Source organism: Eubalaena glacialis, chromosome X (genome assembly GCF_028564815.1).
Source record: "Eubalaena glacialis isolate mEubGla1 chromosome X, mEubGla1.1.hap2.+ XY, whole genome shotgun sequence".
Taxonomy (NCBI): Eukaryota; Metazoa; Chordata; class Mammalia; order Artiodactyla; family Balaenidae; genus Eubalaena; species Eubalaena glacialis.
In genome coordinates, this window is record NC_083736.1 from 105,212,128 (window position 1) to 105,222,982 (window position 10,855).

Sequence of the window (10,855 nt, forward strand, 5' to 3'; positions counted from 1 at the left end):
GTATGAAATCAGAAAAGAAACTAGAGAGACACTGTTTGTTTTTTCTTAACTTAGGTAGTAGTTACATAGGTGATAATCATGCATGATTCTTTATAACTTACACATATTTCTTATTCTTTTATCTGCTCAGTATTTACTAAAAGCAATTTTAAGATGTATATAATTCTGCCAGCTTTGTGAAGAACAGAACAAATGAGATCCATAGTAGAAATAGGCAGGCTTCTAAAGGAAGATGTTACAATACTCAAGGTGAAAGATGTTGTGGCTTGGGCTAGAGTTTTGATAATGTGTAGGTGTAAAGAGAAGTGGTAATATTCAGGATTCCTTTTAGAAGTAGAAACAAGAGATTCAGTTGAAGGAAAGAAGAAAAGAAAGAAGTCCTAAGACTTTGCCTGAACAACTAGATGAAGGTAGAGCGATTTAAGGGATGGGGATACAGTGAAAGGAGTGTGTTTAAAAGGGAAATGGAAGCTTTCAAAAATAAGCTATAAAGAGAGGTATCATATACTGGGGGTGGGGGCTAGGGGTGAAGTGGGATAAGTCATACATCAGTAAATCTCCACTTTCAGAATCGAAGCTTATGGTTTACAACACTCTTTAAGCCCTCTGTGCAGCAAGCCTGCATCTCCTAATCCATATTCAGGCAGTGATTTTGGATGTTATGTAGCTTGAAAACTTGAACTGAATTTTCTGGGTTGTCTATAAGCTATCCGTATGGGTATTAATGAACAGTGAACTTGCACTGAAGAAAAAAAAGGAAATGAAGAATTCTGTTTCAGACCTTACATTCTGAGGAGTCTACGAGACAGCCAGTAGAAATGTCACTAGGCAGTTGCTATTTATGTATTTGCTACATAAACAGAAACATAGGAACCATAACATCATTGATCCAGAAAAGAATTCTTAATCCATTCCTCACTTTAAACCTGGAAAAAAAAATCAGATGGTTTCTTAGTGCCCATGCCTCTCCAATAACTATTGGTGGGTTTGGGAGTTGCCAGCAGTAATCTGTTCTTTCAGGCAAGTCTCTGCTTTTTCCACTAAACTGCCAAAGCAAGGGTTTCTTCCACTGAGATTTTCTCACCTGAGTGAATTTATTTCCTGCCTTTATTCAGAACGCCTCTTCTCTCCTTCTCTGACTTCAGTACTGCTTCACATTCTAGTCAGGTGCAGTGATTATAATACCTTATATTAGGATTGCACTTTAGAGATCACAATGTGCTTTCACATACATTATTTCATTTACACCTTCTGAGACTTCTTTGAGGTAGTTTGGAAGGGGGCAATTATCCCCAATTTTTGAGATGAGACAATCAAGATCCCTATTGGTAATGTGAATTGCCCAAGGTCGTAATAATTATTAAGTGGTAGAGCATAATCTCAACTCAAAGTCTGCTGGTCCTTGAGACCTTGTGTTTATTCTATATCTTATAGCAGTTTGCATGTTGAGGAAAAGTACTAGTTCTTGTCTACTGGGTAACTGTACTCTAAGGACATTTGCTGTAACTTTTTAGGTTTGCATAACGGGATTAGCAATTAGAATGTTTGCTCCAGGTAACTAACATCACCAATATTGCAATTAAAACAGAAAGAAGGGGCTTCCCTGGTGGTGCAGTGGTTGAGAATCCGCCTGCCAATGCAGGGAACACGGGTTCGAGCCCTGGTCTGGGAAGATCCCACATGCTGCGGAGCAACTGGGCCCGTGAGCCACAACTACTGAGCCTGCGCATCTGGAGCCTGTGCTCCGCAACAAGAGAGGCCGCGATAGTGAGAGGCCCGTGCACCGCGATGAAGAGTGGCCCCCGCTCCCGCAACTAGAGAAAGCCCTCGCACAGAAACGAAGACCCAACACAGCCAAAAATAAAATAAATAAATAAATAAATTAATTAAAAAAAACAGAAAGAAGGACTTATGGCTGTTCGTTTTTTTCCTTAAAATCATTTCAAAATATTTTATCTTTAACTCATTTGCTACTTCTAGCACTCTTATAAATTGGCCATGGCAGATAATTTTATCATTTAGAAAATGAAGAAATGGAGCCAGAGAAAGGTGAAGGTAGTTGCAAAACAGCTACAAATAGAGCCCCATGATTCTCAAGATGACATTTTGCTAATTCTTCCTTTCATTATAATTGAAATTTCCCTTAGAAAATCACTACATTATGTTAAAAATCATACTACAATGAAAGTGTATTCTAGGCATTGTCTTATGCAAAATTTTAATGCTTAGAGAGAATGCTATGGTAAACAATTTCTCAATATTGATATATTCAGAACACAAGGAGCATTTCCAAAGGTAGAAATTCCTCAAATAACAAAATGTATTTTAATGTGCTAGCTAAATAACACATTTTGATTTTGATTTCTTCAAGAAGCTTTTGTTTCTCCATGCTACAGCTGTTTCAAAGATAGTCTCGCCAAGAAAGTTATAATTTAAAAAAATTCCCTGCCTAAGCTCTGTCTTCTTACCTCTGTTGTCCAAAGTTTGAAATACTATTTTAAGAGGTTATTTGGGGTGAAAATTACAGATCACTTTCATTTTTTGCCTTATATATTACTCCACTGTTTTAAGTTAAATTTTCATAATCAGCATATATCACTTTTGTAATCAGAAAAAGTAGACAGAAAAGATCATTTAAAATGTTTTAAACTGCGATGTCTTCTCTAGAATTTTTCAGAAAATATTTCATTTTGGTATAATAGCTGAATGTAAGAGAATGCACTGGAAGTTACTAGATTTCCAGCAACATTTCTATAACTCTATATAAGTATTATGATTCATTAAATGTTTGCTGTGTTTTTATGCTAATCTAATAAGACTGCCTTAGAAAAATTCAGGACCAGGAATCCTAATGATGCATTTTGAAACAAATGTAGTTTTTGAAATACACAAAAATAGATGTCATAAAGATCTTATGGGAAACATTTCTGCCAGCAATTTGTTATGACCTAGTTTATTCTTAAAGTTAATAATCCTGAGGAGAATATCCATGCTTACAATATACCCTGGCACATATATGCTAGAAAATGCAATTAAATATATTCCTAGTTCTAAAGTTGAATTGAGATTTCAATTATGAAACTCTGATTCAACCCCTTTACATTAAATCCCCTGAATCAGTGTTTGATTCAAGCTATTTCAAACCTGGCAGAAATTTAGAGGCTAAAGGCTAGTCTTCAATTCCATTAAAGAGAACAGTGATTTGGGGAATCCTTTCAGTGTGTGTAGAAAAGTCTGGAACAGAGAATGAACAATTTATTATAGAAACAAAAAGCCTTAGATAGGTAGTATTTTCTTTGGTTGGGAAAAAAATATTTAGATCCCTTGTTACATGTGTGTTCTTTATTTTTCCTTTTTTATTCCAAATGTCCACAAAATCTCATTGCTTTTCTATTGTACTTGAGTTAAGGACAAAATTATTCACGATACTTGCTAAAGACAGTAAAGAAGACTTTATTCAAAGGGGGATTATCGTGAGGTGTAGGGATCTTACAGCGGGGGAGAGAGATTGTTTTCAACCCTGAATACAAGGAAAAATGGGAAATTACAGTCCAGGAACAACGTGTGGTCAGTGGATGAAAAATTACTGAGAGAAAACATCATGGGTAAGGGCAGAGTGTGTCTAAACCGACTTAATAGGATTCTTGCTGAAGGCAGGCCAGGGTGATTAGACGTCACTTAGGAGAGGGTAGAAGATAACAAACCCAACTAGATATCAAGAGTGATCAAATATGGAGGAAGAGGATTCTGATTAAACTGACTTAGGATTCTTGCTAAAATTTGACAATGCACACATGAACACAGAACTCCAAAAGTTGAGGTCTAGTTGAATAAGTACTCAGAGGAGCCTGGGTAGAGTTTGTCATTGCACTTAGTTTTAAATTTGATTGGGAGCTATGGTACTCCTATGGGGAAAATAAGAAGAGACCTTTATACTTTATGGTCAATAAAAATCATTGTTGCCACTCTCTCTTAGATACCATTGGTAATCAATTATAAAGCAAAATAAAACTTTAAATTATAAGTTTTTTAAGCCCTATGACATCTAAGTTATCCAATCATACAATTGTCCAAAGCTCATATCTTTTCACTATTGATGGTATTTTGCTTCCCTTTACCTAGAAAAGGCTGCTCTCAGAGGCCCCATCTAATTGGGCAGTTAAAAGTTAAAAGGTAATTTTTGTACAAAGTGAAGTACCACAGCTTCATATGTAGTAAGAAATGTATAATTTGAGCAGCAACACCCAGGTAAAGCCTAGGTAGGGAATATTATTCTAGTAATCACCCATTAGTATTGAAAATGTAAGATGGAGATGAGCAGAAGAGCATTAAATGGAAACCAGTCTCTGACAAATCTTCCATCCAACCAAAAAAAAATCCAAACACAGAGCAGTGGCCTATAAAAAATTATATCTTTGTCAAGGAAAACTTAACTTAGAATCAAGAGAAGGTGTTGGGAACAATTAGCTTTTAAAAATCAAAGTTAGTAAATGAAAGCATCAAAAAGATGATACTTTAACCCAAATTGGTTTTCTTTTGAATTTTTGAATTTTATTTATTTTTTTATACAGCAGGTTCTTATTAGTTATCCATTTTATCCATATTAGTGCATATATGTCAATCTCAATCTCCCAATTCATCCCACCACCACTCTCCCCCCCCCACCGCTTTCCCCCCTTGGTGTCCATACGTTTGTTCTCTACATCTGTGTCTCAATTTCTGTCCTGCAAACCGTTTCATCTGTACCATTTTTCTAGGTTCCACATATATTGTTTTAAGACCACTGTTACTTTGAATTTCTGTTTGATAGAGTTAATTCGTACATCAGAACCCACAAAATGGAGGCTGCCCCAGTGGTCGCAAACCTAAACAGTCAGCCTGCATTTATGGGAAGGGCCTGTCAAGAAAATTTAACGTATTCCAATCACAATCCTCCAACGCAGCTTTAGCTAGCTCACCTTACCCTATAAAACAGGACTCACTGTGCTTACCAGGAAATCCCTGACCTCCTAGCCAATCATGCCCTGTTTCCACGTTGCTGCTTGTAATGCTCTGTAAAACTCGCTTTTGCCCAAAATCTCTCAAGAAGGGTGCTCTACTGCTTGTGAGACACTGTACTCTCCCAATCCATGGATTGTTTTCCTTAAATAAAGGGTATCAAACTTGTTACTAAATTGTATTATTTTTGTCATTTGACATTATTGTCACTTTCCCTCATATTGGAATGGCTCTGGATAATTTTAGGATCCAGCTCAGGAGAGGTAACACATAAAGCGACACATTTACTTTGGTTTTAGTGGGATATGTTTGTGTTTGCCAATCACTGTGGTGGATAGTTAAGTTATTGCTAGCTGTCCCAGTGTAGGAAGGCTTCGAGGAATTCTCCTGCTCATCCTGCCACCCAACCATCATGACATAAGAGTGTAGGGACAGAGATGATTTCACCCAGCCGCATAAGTATATAGATGATGGAGGCACAACAAAAGCAGTATGCAGAATATTAACCTTTATCTTAAAACTCATATAGGAAAGAAACTATACAGGTTTTCCAAATTTGACAAGAATTTAAAATATAATATAAAACATTAAATAACAACTTTTGAAGCTTAAAGAAAAATTTCTAATTATCAAAAACAAATTTTGAATAACTGCCCTAAAGGAGAGAAAAGCCAAAAGGATGAACAGAAAATATAAATAAATATATTGGACAACACTAAAGAAAATTTTTTCTTCATTTTATTTTTTACATTATATGAGACTATGAAAAGTTGCATATGTGATTGTAGGTTCTACAAAAACATTTTTATTTTCTTAAATAATTCCCTTAATGAGCTGAAATAAAAACAAAATGTTAATAGTGAGTTTTCAAATACACACCCCAAAGAAAAAGCAAGAAAATACTCTAACAATAATATTATCCCTAAAGACAATTATCATTTTATCTTTTTTACATCTAATATGTTTTTGGTGGGGAGGGGCTACAAAGAATTATAGATAGACTTATTTAGAGTTAGGGTCTGGAATTCCAGGTAAAAAAGATATGTTAATATTTAATGTATTTATGTATCAAGAAATATCAGCTGTACTCTGATGCTCTGAGATTACATTAGAAGAATTTTGTTATTTTGAACTGGCAAATTCAAGAGAGGGAATATACTTGGAAATCTTGGAATTTCCAAGTGTATCTTGGAAATCTTCTAAAGATTACTTTTAGAGAGTTAAAGTTTATAGTGAATGATATTTTTTCCTAGGGCCAGGCCAGTTTTCACTTCCTAGCTTTTGTGACACTTGTATACCTTAGAACTAACTGGTACTTTTAATAATGGAACTGAAAAAAGATTTTTTTCAATGTGGTACTTTTTGTTGCTTCACGTTTTTGATGGGATGCAAACTGCAAGCTATTTAACATAGTCAAAGTGCTGTTAGAAAAAGCTATCATTAGCATTTTGAATGTCTTTAAAAATCCTATCCAGTATGATGGCATATGTATGGGATGATAATGAAGTAAAAGGAATGATTTAACGAATGAATAATGTTTTTCTATTCATAGGTACCATATCTACAATGACAACTAGAGCTGGGTAAATGGTCATGGAATAGTTTTATTCAAGCAGGCAGAAAATTTTGGTGTGGGGTTTGAGGAACAAATTATAACTTGAATTCCTCCAATGTTGTGCCAGTTATGAAAAGTGACACTGTAGAGTAAGACAGCCTTGCTGGGAAATTCCAATTTTTATTGGAGTGTGCAAAATTAATTTTCCTTATTGGTTATAAAAGCAATTTGAGATATCAAACTGTTTAAAAACAGAGAATTGGGAAAGAGTGAAAACTTTAACTTTAAAGGTAAATTCAAAGTGTCATACTCAAGACGTTGAGACAAGATGGTAGAGTATGAAGATCCTGGGCTTGCCTCCTCCTATGAACACACCAAAATTACAACTACATATAGACAGACTATTTCTGAGAATGACCTGAAGACTAGCAGAAAAGATTTTCCACAACTAAAAGATAAAATGCAAAAGCCACATCGAGATAGGTAGGAGGGACAGAGATGCAGTCTGGCCAGGCCCCACATTCCTGGCACTGAAACACATAAGGCAGAAGGGATGCCACAGCTTCAGAGGTTCCCCTGAACTGAGGGCTCCGAGCCTCACATTGGGGTCCCCAGCCCAGGTGAACTGCACCAGGGAGACAAGCCTCCATAATATCTGGCTTTTTAAACCCACAGGGCTTACATCCAAGAGAGCTGAAGGGCTGCAGGAAACCAAGACTCTGCTCTTAAAGAGCAGGTACAAAACTTCAGTCAACCATGTCCTAGTTCAGAGGCAGCAGTCTGAAAAGCATCTGAGTCATATGTGGAGATTCATTGACTAATTTTAGAATGTGTGCCCGAGGGGCAGGGATCTGTTGGAACTTTCTCTGGGTACAGAAGAGCTGATGGGTGCCATTTTGTTTGTTTGTTTGTTTGTTTATGGCTCACTTTCTACCTAGCTGGCCCAGCACTGTCAGGCATTACTTCTGACTCTCCCCATCTAACCAATTAGTACCACTCAACCTGATCTGGATTCACTTGTGGACCTGACAGCAGGGGCTCCTCCAAAGTAGCACCACCTACTCCACCAGGACAAGTGGCTGCTCTTGACCAAAAGCAGAGTTCCTCCAAAGCAATCCCCCATCCCTCCAGTCCTAGTTGGCACCCTAGGCCAGCAATGGAGCCCCTTCAATGTAGCTCCATGCTGCAACAATCCTGGCAAGCACCTCTAAAGGGGCCCCCTGCCCTATCAGAACCAACAGATGCCTTAGGCAGCAACAGTGTCCCCCGAAGAGCCAGCCTTACACACCAGAGAACCGGCAACAGTTGCGAACAGTCCTTACAGCCAGCTGCTCCAGGGACAGCCCCACATAATAAAGGCCCTGCAACAAGTGTAGACCAGCCACAGCAGGAGGACAAACACAGTCCACACAGGTGACACTTCTGGAGCACCTGGCTCTGGTGACTGGTGACTGGGGGGAACAAATTACTGGATCCCCCATGACACATTCTACACAAAATCACTCCTTCAAGACTAGGAGATGTAGCTGATCTACATAATACATAGAGTTAGGCAAAATGAGGAGACAAAGGAATATGTTCCAAGTGAAAGAACAACAAAAAAACTTCAGGAAAAGAACTGCATGAAACAGAGGTAAACAACTTTACAGGTAAGAAGTTCAAAATAATGGTCATAAATATATTCACTGAACTCAAGAGAAGAATGGAGGAACACATTGAGAACTTCAACAAAGAGAAAATATAAAAATGAACCAATCAGAGCTGAAGAGCACAGTAACAGAAAAGAAAACTGTACTAGAGAGAATGAATAGTAGATTAGATGATGCAGAAGAAAGGATCAGCAATCTGGAAGACAGGCTAGTGGATTCCCCCAATTTGAACAGGGAGAAGAAAAAAGAAGCCAAAAAAATGAGGATAGTTTAAAGGGACCTCTTGGACAACATCAAGTGTACTAACATTCATATTATAGGGGTCCTAGAAGGAAAAGAGAGAAAGAGAGGGACAGAAAACCTATTTGAAGACATAATGGCTGAAAACTTTCCTAAGCTAGTGAAAGAAACAGACATCTAAGTCAAGGAAGCACAGAGCATCCCAAACGAGGTGAACCCAAAGAGAAACACACTAAGATAAAACATAATTAAAATGTCAAAAGTTAAAGAGAGAATCTTAAAAGGAGCAAGACAAAAACTACTACTTATATATAGGGGAGCCCCAATAACACTATCAGCTGACTTTTCAGCAGAAACTTTACAGGTCAGAAGGGATTAGCACAACATGTTCAAAGTACTGAAAAGAAAAAAAACTTACAACCAAGAATATTCTATCTGGCAAAGTTATCATTCAGAATTGAAGGAGAGATAAAGAGTTTCTGAGACAAGCAAAAGCTAAAGGAGTTCATCACTGCTAAACTGACCTCACAGGAAACATTAAAGAGACTTCTTTAAACAGGAGAAGACATCTTTAAACATAACTAGAAATATAAAAATTATGAAAGAAAAAAATCTCACTGGTAAAGGCAAAAATATACTAAAAATAGTAGATCAACTATATAACTAGTATGAAGGTTAAAAGACAAAAATACTAAAATTATATATATCCACAATAATTAGTAAGATATACACAAAATAAAAGATTATGTCAAAAACAAAACATGGGGGATGGGGCCAGCAAATACATAGTAGTGCTTTTAAAACACACTCTACGAGGCCAGCCTCAGTGTGAGAACAAAACCAAAGACACCACACACACAAAATTACAGGCCAATATCCCTGGTGAACATAGATGCAAAAATCCTCAACAAGATACTAGCAAACGGAATCCAACAATACATGAAAAGGATCATACACCATGATCAAGTGGGATTTATCCCAGGGATGCAAGGATTTTTCAATATCTGCAAATCAATCAACATGATACACCACATTAACAAAATGAAGGACAAAAATCATATGATCATCTCAATAGATACAGGAAAAGCTCTTGACAAAATTCAACATCCACTTATGATAAAAACTCTCAACTAAGCAGGCATAGAGAGAATATACCTCAACATAATAAAGGCCATACATGACAAACCCACAGCTAACATCATACTCAATGGTGAAAAGCTGAAAGCCTTTCTTCTAAGATCAGGAAACAAGATAAGGATGCCCACCCTTGCCACATTTTTTCAACATAGTATTGGAAGTCCTAGCCACAGCAATTAGACAAGAAAAAGAAAAGGCATTGAAATTGGAAAGGAAGAAGTAAAAATGTCACTGTTTGCAGATGACTTGATACTATACATAGAAAACACTATAGACTCTACCAAAAAAAACCTATTAGAATAAGTGAATTCAGAAAATCTGCAGGATACAAAATTAATATACAGAAATCTGTAAAATTTCTATACAAAAATAACGATCTATCAGATAGAGAAAGAAAGAAAACAATCCTATTTACAATGGCCTCAAAAAGAATAAAATACTTAGGAATAAATTTAACCAAGAAGGTGAAAGACCTGTACTTTAAGAACTGTAATTAATGAAAGAAATTGAAGATGACAAAGATCAATGGAAAGATGTACTATGCTCATGGACTGGAAGAATTAATGTTGTTAAAATGACCATACTAGCCAAAGTAATATACAGATTCAATGCAATCCCTAACAAAGTATCAATAGCATTTTTCAGAGAACTGGAAAAAATAATCACAAAATTTGTATGGAAACACAAAAGACCCAGAATAGCCAAGGCAATCTTGAGAAAGAACAAAGTTGGATGTATCACACTCCTTGATTTTAAACTATAATACAAAGCTATACTAATCAAAGCAGTATAGTACTAGCATTAAAAACAGACACATACATCAATGGAACAGAATAGAAAGCCCAGAAATAAAAGTACACTTGTATGGCCAATTAGTTTTTGACAAAGGAGGCAAGAATACCAAATGGGGAAAAAACAGCTTCTTTAATAAATGGTAGTGGGAAAGCTGGACAGCTACATGTAAAAGAATGAAACTGGACCATTTCCTTACACCATATACAAAAATAAATGCAATCAAATAAAGACTTAAATGTAAGACCTGAAACCATAAAACTCCTAGAAAAAAAAAATAGGCAGTACACTCTTTGACATCAGTCTTAGCAATACTTTTGGATCTGTTTCCTCAGGCAAGGGCAACAATAAACAAAGAGAACTACATCAAACAAAAAAGCTTTTGAACAGCAAAGGAAACCATCAATACAATGAAAAGGCAACCTATTGAACGGGAGAAAATATTTGTAAATGATATATCTGATAGGGGGTTAGTATCCAAATT